Source organism: Manis javanica, chromosome 4 (assembly GCF_040802235.1).
Source record: "Manis javanica isolate MJ-LG chromosome 4, MJ_LKY, whole genome shotgun sequence".
Lineage (NCBI taxonomy): Eukaryota > Metazoa > Chordata > Mammalia > Pholidota > Manidae > Manis > Manis javanica.
The window spans coordinates 156813868-156822834 of NC_133159.1; the positions used below are offsets into that span (position 1 = coordinate 156813868).

Here is an 8967-nt window from a genome sequence, read left to right on the forward strand (position 1 = left end):
ACAGCCAAGACTCTCACCTCATCTGGGGCTCCAGCGGCTGCCTTTGTACTTCTCTGCATGCCCCATGCCTGCCTACCACGGGACCAACCTGCTCCTGCCCCACCTCCGCAAGGACTGTTAAGTGAACAGCCCTCAACCTTGGAGTAGGTAGTTGATTTGATGCAAGAAGCAGTCTGAGCTCATAGTGTCTGGATCTGATGAGGGGGTAGGTGGGATCCACACTTTGGGGGGCAGATTGAAGAGACAGGCAGTCCAGTAGGACAGAGCTGAGTGAAGGCTTCCTGGAGGAGGAGGTAATAAGAAGACAGAGAAGCAAGACCAAGCCTGGAAAAATGGAATGGGTCTATGGTAAGCCTGGGAAAGGGAAGAGGAGCCCGTGGGGGAGGACAGGTGGTTTGCCCATCAGAGTGTAGGAGGGGTGGTAAGGGGTGAGGTGCACAAGTGGGTGCCCTTCGATGCTGAGATGGCCGTGCTGAGTCTCAGCTGACTCATCTGTAAAAATGGGCCCGGCACCTGCCTGCTCAGTTGCTGTGAGAATTAGCCAAGACCCTGTATGTAAAGGCCCTGGCTAGGGATCAACTACCTCCTCACTCGTTTCCTGTCCTTCCTTTATCTTCCACCCTCTCCAAACCCAAAGGGGCCAGCCCCCTCCTGGTTTCTCAGCATCTGGCCTCATCTGGAAACATCTGCCTTTCCTGCACGAGGTCCCAGTTAAAGCTCTGAAGGAAAAGCCAGTGGAGGTCAGAGCCGAGGCGGGGGCGGCTGACAGAAAGAGCGGGAGGTGCGTCTTCCTCATCCCCCTCCGGGCTCATTCAGCGCAGATTCGCCCTTAATTCCTCCTGCTTGCTCCCTCCTGACTGCCCAGCACACACCTGTTTTCCTTCTCAGCTCCTCGGTGTGGCCCCTGCAAGGCCCCCTGGGGCCTCTGCTTTGCTTCCTTGAGCTTTTCCCGCAGTGGCTGGCCCACGATGGATTCTCCAGTTTTGTTTCCAAAACTGTAGCCAATTTTGTATTCTACTCTATAACATCTCTATGTTGTCCTATATGAAAACACTTTATCTCCCAGTTAAATTACTGAACTTTTCCCTGAACAATCTTTAAGTGAGAAGCAGTACCAGCTTTTACAGTCTGGCTTTTTGCCCCCTGAAGGCACCTCATGATGAGGACTCTGGGGGCTCTGCGGGTACACAGACCACCCAGATGGAGCCCTCTGTTCTGCCCCAAGGAGAGGAAGGCTAGGGCACTGGGAAAGGAGAGGTCCCTGGGGGCCTGGCACCAGCCTTGGTCTCGGGAGCAGCAGGACTCCTGGCCCGGACAGTCAGAGCCAAGGCTGGAGGAGACGGGTGTCCCCTGTGGTCTGACCTCAGCCCCTGCTGCTGCAGAGGTAGATACTTGGGCTCATCAGATGTCCCCCAAGAACACTTTGGGGGCCCTGTAGTCCCATCCCTCTGATGACAGATGAGGAAACTGAGGCCAGACAGGGGTCTCATTTGAGACTCCAGAAACCTTTCTTCTTCCCACATTGACCCATTGGAAACCATATCCTCCTCAAATTCAACTTATCTCAATTTCCAGGGTGTGGTAGGCAGAATAATTCCACTCCCAAAGATGTCCCTGCTCTAAGCCCTGGAACCTGTGACTATGTTACCTGACACGGCCAAAAGGACTTTGCAGGCGTGATTAAGCTAAGGATCTTGTCATCAGGATTATCCTGGATTATCTGGGTCAGCGCAGTCCTTATAAGGTTCAGTATAATACAAGGATCCTTATAAGGGAAAGACGGAGGCAGGAGAGTCACAGACATGTTAAAGGAAGCAGATTTCAGAGCAATGTGAGAAAGGGGCCACGAGCCAAAGAGGGCCGGCAGCCTCTGGACGCTTAGCAGCGGCAAAGAACTGGATCCTTCTCTGCAGAAGGAACCAGTCCTACTGACCCGTTTAGACTTCTGACCTCTGACCGGAATTTATAGTTTTTAAGCCACTGAATGTGTGTGGTAATTAGTTACAGCAGCAATAGGTAACTAACTGCTAATTAATTACTAATAAATCAGGGTTTTGTTGGCTCAAGAGGAGACCCTGAAGAGAGCCCTCCCGTCGAACTCAGTCATCCTTCCTCACCCGCCATTAATCGCACACCTCTCTCCTGTCAGGCACATACCAACGTCATCGTCATGGCCTTTGAGGGGCTTGCAGTGTAGAGAGACTCCAGACAAGCAAGCACAAGAGAGCCACATAGTGAAAGAGGGACTTAACTGGGGGATGTGGGGGTGGGGGATGTGTGAGCTGCCACTTGCATGGGGACAGGAGCTGGAGGAAGGCGAGTGCTCGGGCTCTTGGGACCAGAAAGAAATGAGCTCGAATCTTGACTGTTCAGCTCTGTGACCATGGGCAAGTTGCTTCTCCTCCCCAAGCCTCAGTTTCCATATCTGTACGGTGGAAAAATTGTAACACTTACTTCATGGCGTTGTGAAAAATAAACAGTGGTACCCAGAGAGTGCTTGGCACAGTGCCTGGGACCTACATGTAAGTGCTCGGAAAACAGGGAGGGCTCAACAGAGGAGTTAGAAATTGAGCCCAGAAACTGAAAGCCAAATAGGAATTTGTTGGGTAAATCATCAGGAAGAATCTGCTCCAAGCAGAAAACACAGCATGTGCAAGGCTCGGGGGTGGGCGGGGCTCAGAACTGTCGGAGGCAATTGCAATGACATTCAGGCGGCTGGATTCTCAGATGGCTCAGAAGCAGGAGAGATGCTTGGACAGCAGGAGGAAGCTGAACACCGATGGTTCTTCGTGCCATTCTAGGGATGATTTTATCCCCAGGCCAACAGGTTGTTGAAGAGAGGAGTGACCCATTCAGATTTTATTTTGAAAAGCCAACCTGTCTCCTGGGTTGATTCCAAAAAGAGAGGAAAGACTGGGGGAGGGAATCCTATGCAAATTCAGCCTGCAAGCACGGGCTAGGGCCTGTGGAGACAGGGTGGTTTTCCGATGCTCCGAATTGTGAGACCTAGAGAAGACCTCCAAGGAGAGGAGAGCTTCAAGATCTCAGCAAGTCAGAGGACAAGACCAAAAATCCATTGTCCATTTGAGGTTTAATTGACCCTACCAGCCACGGCAGTTGGATGAATATCCAAGCTGGATATGGAGACTTATGCAGAACGGACAGTCTCCTACATTGACTCTTTGGCGGGATGGTGAAGGGAGTCTTTGCCCTTGTCCACTTTCTCTGGGCACCTGGTTGCTGCCTGACCTACCTGGGGGGTAGGATGGGGCTGCTGCATTAGCCCATTTCCCCATGAACTGGAGCTGCAATGTGGCTGCGGGATAGGACAGAGACTGGGATGTCCTGCCCCCCCAGCCTGCCTGAATCTAAGCTGTCCTCAGTGCCAAGGGACTGGACCTTTGACAACATGATAGACTAAAAATGGACTAGGCACTGCCACTGAAACCTTAGAACCAAGTGTCCTGACTGGAGTTTCAATGTCCCTGGGAGGTGGCAGGCTGACCCCACATTACTTTGGGGGATGAATGCTGAGGCCATCAACCCCATCAATGAGGGTGAAAAGGCAACAAAGGACCACCTGACCTAATCTCAAATAACTTATTGATTCTTGAAAAGAGAAAGGAGAGGAAGCCTGCCAAGGCCCTGGGCTGCCAATTGAATAAGTCACCAGGAGTCTTCTTGGATCAGAACTGTGGTTCCATATGCAGCACTCAGCATCTTCCTCCCTGGAGGAGAGCTCCTCAACTGCAAGCTCTCTGAGGCCAGAGGTGCAGGATTGGCATGCAGCCTGGGTAGCAGGAGGGCACTGCTCCACTTGCACAGGCTGTCAATTGCCTCTGTCTTGGCTCCTCCAGGCCACCCAGTCTTCCTAAACCCCGATGAGATCCTCTTGCTCTGCTTAAATGCCTGCTGGGACTCTCCACAGCTATAGACATAATTCCCAAAGTGTGCCCTGGGGCACATCAGTCCCAAGAGATGCTCCTGAAGACATGGTTTGGAGGCCAAATAAGTTTGGGAAATGCTTTTTTTTATCAGAGCTAGCCATGCCTTAGAAATTCACCTTCTCCGTGAGTGCAATGTAGGCTCTGAGAAGTCCCGCAAGATTAATATGCAGCCAGGTTAGCATGTTCTGCGCAGCTTTCCCAAACTTACTCCATCACACAATCCTGTTTTGAAAGATACACCTATAAATAGCAAAATAACAGCCAAAAAAGGTGAACTGAACAGTAAAGCTGAAAGTCCATTTGGGGAGGGGAAGAGCCACTGTGATATGACAAGTCCCTGACTGAGGGAACATGGGTCTGTGGGAGTGCTCAGGGGCAGTGCTGGCCCAGGATGCCAAAGGGAGGTGTGGCTGTGGGTGGGCATGACGGAGACCGAGGGTCAGGAAATTCTATCAACAGCTCCCTCCTCTGTTTCCTCATCTGACCATGGATGTCCTGAGCAAGTGTGCGCACTTCTGGACCTGGAACATCCTGAAATAGCCTTGGCCTCTCATTGTTCCCAGCAGCCCCTGCTTAGGGGGTCATTGAGATAGTATGTCATTATGAAAACTCCCTCAGAAAGCATATTCCAGCTTGTCAAGTAGATGGCTATAGAGACCAGTGTCCCAGTGGAGCAGCTATAGCAGGAGCCTTCAATGGAAGGAAAATTTCAGGCTTTGGAGGCAGAATCCCAAGTTGTTCCCATCCTGATTCCCTCACTTACCAGGAGCTGTGGGTAAGTCATTCAGTCTCTCTGAGAGTCTCCTCAGGGGTAAACTGGCCTAACAGCTGCTGTCAGGCCGGCTGGTGGAGTCAGGACTCACACCCAGATCTTGATGCCTCCAAAGGCAATTGGATTCATTGCTCTGTGGTTTGTATCATCACCTCCAAAGTCCTAGACACTCCTAAAGGTAAAGATCAAGTCTCATCATTCATTCATTCATTCCAAATATTCACTGGGCTCCTGCAAGGGGTCAATCACCTGGGAAACGATGCTGAAGAAAAAAACTCTGCTTGTGTGGAGTTCACATTCATTGGAGACTGAATCATTCATTCGCTTATCCAATACCGAACCAGCACTGCAGCCAGGCACCGTGTTTACAAAGCATTTTCGCCATCATCCTTCTGCTTGTTCCCTATGACAGTTGCATGAGATATAAAGTACAGGAGTTACTACTCCATTGGGTAGATGGGGAAGTCGAGGCTCCAGAAGACCAAGTGGAAAGCTGAGCTGAGAACCAAAACTCTAACTCAGCACAGGAACTCACTGAATGCGGGCGCTGTGTCTACAGTGTGATGCAGATGTGTGGTCGGGCTGTGTGGAGCTATTTCTTTGTTTGCCTGTCTGTTGCTGCAGTTCCCAGTCCTCTCTGAGACCCTGGCCCTTCCCTGCAGGCACTCAGCCATGAACCTTCCACACAACAGAGTGCGCACCAACTGATTCCTCCAATCCCTTCCTTTGCAGCACTTGAATCCTTCCTGCACTTCAACTTCCAAACTTTAGAGCCAAGGCTGGTCCCTCCTGGGGTCTCCTTTGAACGGAGCAATGCTTTGGGAGGAAGATCAGGATGATTCAGTCCCTCCCCAAATACCAGTGTGTGAGCCAAAGGCACCGCAGAGCTGGCACCACCACCAAGTGGTGCTCACTGTGCAGCCTCCTGGGGGGTGCCGAGCCTGCAGGTCTTTCAGAGCCAAGGGGGCTAGCCTAGAGTGGGAGAGGAGGAAAGGGTCACGAAGGGGCAGCACAAGGAGCCCACTGTCATTGTACTGGAGCCTGGAAACTGATGGCAAGGTGGGATCCTGGGGGGAGGTGCTGCATGGCAGGGGGGCGATATCACCCAACACCCACAGCACTGCCACCTTAAAGAGCACATCCAAGCTGGGCCAGAGAAAACTAGTAAATCCAGCATTCCCAAATCCCTTCTGGGTGCCTCTGTCCTCCCCACACTCCTCCTCCGGAAAGACTTCTCAGACCTCCACCCAACCAGAGTGTTTCCTGTGTGTCTGCCCAGCTCCTGTACCCACACCCTCCGTGTCTCTGTGCCCTGGGTGTGCTCTGTCTCCTCCGTCAAACAGGAGCCCCAGGAGGTGGGCTAAGGCCACAACACTGCAGCGATTTCTGAGAGCCTCCCCTTTGCAGGTACAGAGTGTGGAAACTGAAGCTTCTTCCAGCTGGGCTCTCCTGTGTCCTGGGGCAGTGCCAGCTTCAGAGACCGTCCCTTTATCTCCACCAGATTCTGACTGCTCCACGGGTGTTCACAGCCTCTCTTCCATGCTCCTGGCACTGGCCCTCGACCTGGATCCTCTTTCATCCCCTGCCCCCAGTTCTCACCAACACTATTCCTCTAGCCCTGTTAGCAAGCGGTCTAATCTAAATCATGCTCACTGCAGCTTGGGATGTGTGTCATCTTACCTTCCAGGTTCTGTAGGAGTCTGAATAGCCTGAGGATTTGGGGTAGATCCAAGCTATAACTATCTTGTTGGGGGAAGTATTCTTATGTTATTATTATAGTTCAGTGCCTTCCGCAGGAGAAGAAGATTTGTCTCCATTAATTAACTTATTGCCTGCAGAAAATAGAGCTGCTTTTTTCTTCTTTACAGGTAGAAAACCCTGCAGGCAAGAATCCAGGAGTCATCCTTGACACCATCATCCTCACCTTGCTTATTCCCTGCCAACTCCTAGTTCAAGCCAGCATCACCTCTCTCTGGAGCACTGCTGTCACCTCCTAACAGGTTTCCCTGCCTCCACTAGTGTTACCCTCAATCTGCAGGCAACCTGAGATGGTCCTGTTATCTTGCCTCCAACACAAATGCTATGTGTCTGCCTCTGCTCTTAGATCCAGGTTTTAAACATGACCCAGCAGACCCTGCATGGTCTCTCTCTGCTCACCTCTCGTTTTAGTCATTTCCTTTGCTCTATGCACTCCGGCCACAGCTGCCTTCTCAAAGCCCCCTTGTACATGCTCACTTCCAGCACAGGGCCTTTGCATATGCTGTTTTCTCTGCCTGTATTGTTCTTCCACTCCCTCAGGTTTCAGCGTGGGCATTGCCACCTTGGGGAAGCCCTTCAGCTTCCCTGGCTGGTCAAATGCTACGTATATACTCTCAGGACATCACATTCTTCCTTTGCACTGACTACAGTTGTCATTCTGACTGCATTTGTATGGCTATTTAATTGATATCTGCTCCCCACTGGATTGCAGGCTCCATGAGGGCAAGAGCCAAGTTGACTTTGCTCCTTCTGTACCCCCACAGCTAGCACAGTGCCTAGCACATAGTAGGCCCACAATAAATAGTTGCGGTATGAATCAATGAGGCCCCAGTCAATGAGTGATATACGTGGTAGAAAATCACCCAGTGAGGCTTTAACCAAGCCAGGACCAGGAACCTACAGCCTTTGGGTTAACTCCCAGGGGCTAGTTGGGGAAGCCAAGGTCCCTTGCCTACTGGCAGAGGGCACCTCCATCTCTCTGCCTCGCCAGCAATTAGTCACTATTTGAAAACAGAGTTTGGTACATAACAAGCCCCCACAGCCACAGCCCTACTCCTGGCACTCCCCATTCCCTCACCTTGACTTTATCCCCTCTCCATGGCCTTACAGCCTTCTAACATATTCCATGGCTCACTCATCTTCTCTCATGAAAAAGCAAGCTCCACAGGGCAAAAATAATTGTCTGTTGTCCCATCAGCACCTGGGACAGTGCCCGGCACATAGTAGGTACTTGACAAATACTGGTTGAATAACTGACTCAGAGAAATAGAAGGTAGAAGGGGAGCTAGGAGCCTGGGAATGGAGCAAAGAATTTCCAGACTCCTTGGTCATCTGCGGGGTAAGGAGGCCCAGAGTGGGTGGTCAGCCCGTGAATAGCCACCAGCATGCCAGGAAAAGTAGTCATCCAGCATGTCCTGTCTTTCCCAGCTCTCCCTCCCCTACTCTTCAGAGGTCCCTGGGTGATGGTGCTCCTGGCATCTGGCATCCATCAATCCCTTCCAGAAGTCCCTGTGAAACAAGGGGGGTAGCTAAAGTGATCCCAGATTGGGAGCAGGCAAGAGTGTGTGGGCTGGCTGCCCCTGTCCCCGACCCCCATCCCCGTCCTGCCCAGAGCTGCTAGCCCACTGGCTTCACCGCCTCCAACACTCCATGGGCCTGGAGGAGGTTACTGCCAACCATGTATAACTCCTGGCTCTGGATTTGAGGGAGGAGGAGGGGAGCTGGCAGGAAGAAACAAGGGCAAGCAAATGGGACCTGACAGGGGCCGGGCACCTCGGGCAAAGAATGTAAATAAAAATCAGTAAATATTTAGGAGAAGTGGAATGGGAAGTGAGAGAGGGAGGGGTGGAGGGGACGTGTTGGATTTCCAACAACATCTGGAGGGCAGGCCCCTCTGTCTCCACCCCCACATACCACCCCACCCCATGTGAGGGCTCGCAGTGTGGGAGAGGGTGCTGGCTTGTGGGGGTGTATGTCTGTGCTGGACTGTCTGGATGCGTGGGTGCACACAGGCGAGTTTAATGGTCTGGAGTGTTTGCTCAGCCAAGTGCACACAAGTCCAGCCTCCCAGTTCCAGGCTGAGTGCTTCCCTCTGGGTCATTCATGTCCTCCTTTCCAGAAGCCCCTGCTGTGAGCCAGGCAGTGGACATTTTGGGACAAAAAGATAGGATCCCTATCCTCTAGGAGCTTCTAAGTGAAAAGATGGGGACAACACATGAGGGGGGCCTTGGCAGAAGTCAGCTCAGGGGATTATGAACCCAGGCCAGGGAGTAGTGACATGAAGCAGAGATCAGGGAGGGCTTTCTGAAGGAGGATTCTGAAAGTGCAGGGAGACACAGATGAGAAAAGAATTTGTTGGGTAGAAGTTCATTTTCAAGGAGAGTTAGTATGGAACATCTATGGGCAAAGCAACAAAGGACAGTAGAGCAGGGGGACAAAGAGGATTGCTCTGCCTAGCTCCAGGAGAAAATTTAAACCGAGGGCCCACCT

The 8967-nt window shown here is 51.9% G+C and overlaps 1 long non-coding RNA gene across 1 annotated transcript; it reads left to right on the forward strand.

Moving 5' to 3' along the window:
* Positions 1–164: 164 nt before the first annotated feature.
* LOC108391049 (uncharacterized) lies at positions 165–6856 on the forward strand. Its single transcript, XR_001851669.3, has 2 exons — positions 165–348; positions 6588–6856. It is a non-coding gene; the product is annotated as an uncharacterized lncRNA (long non-coding RNA).
* Positions 6857–8967: the final 2111 nt, after the last annotated feature.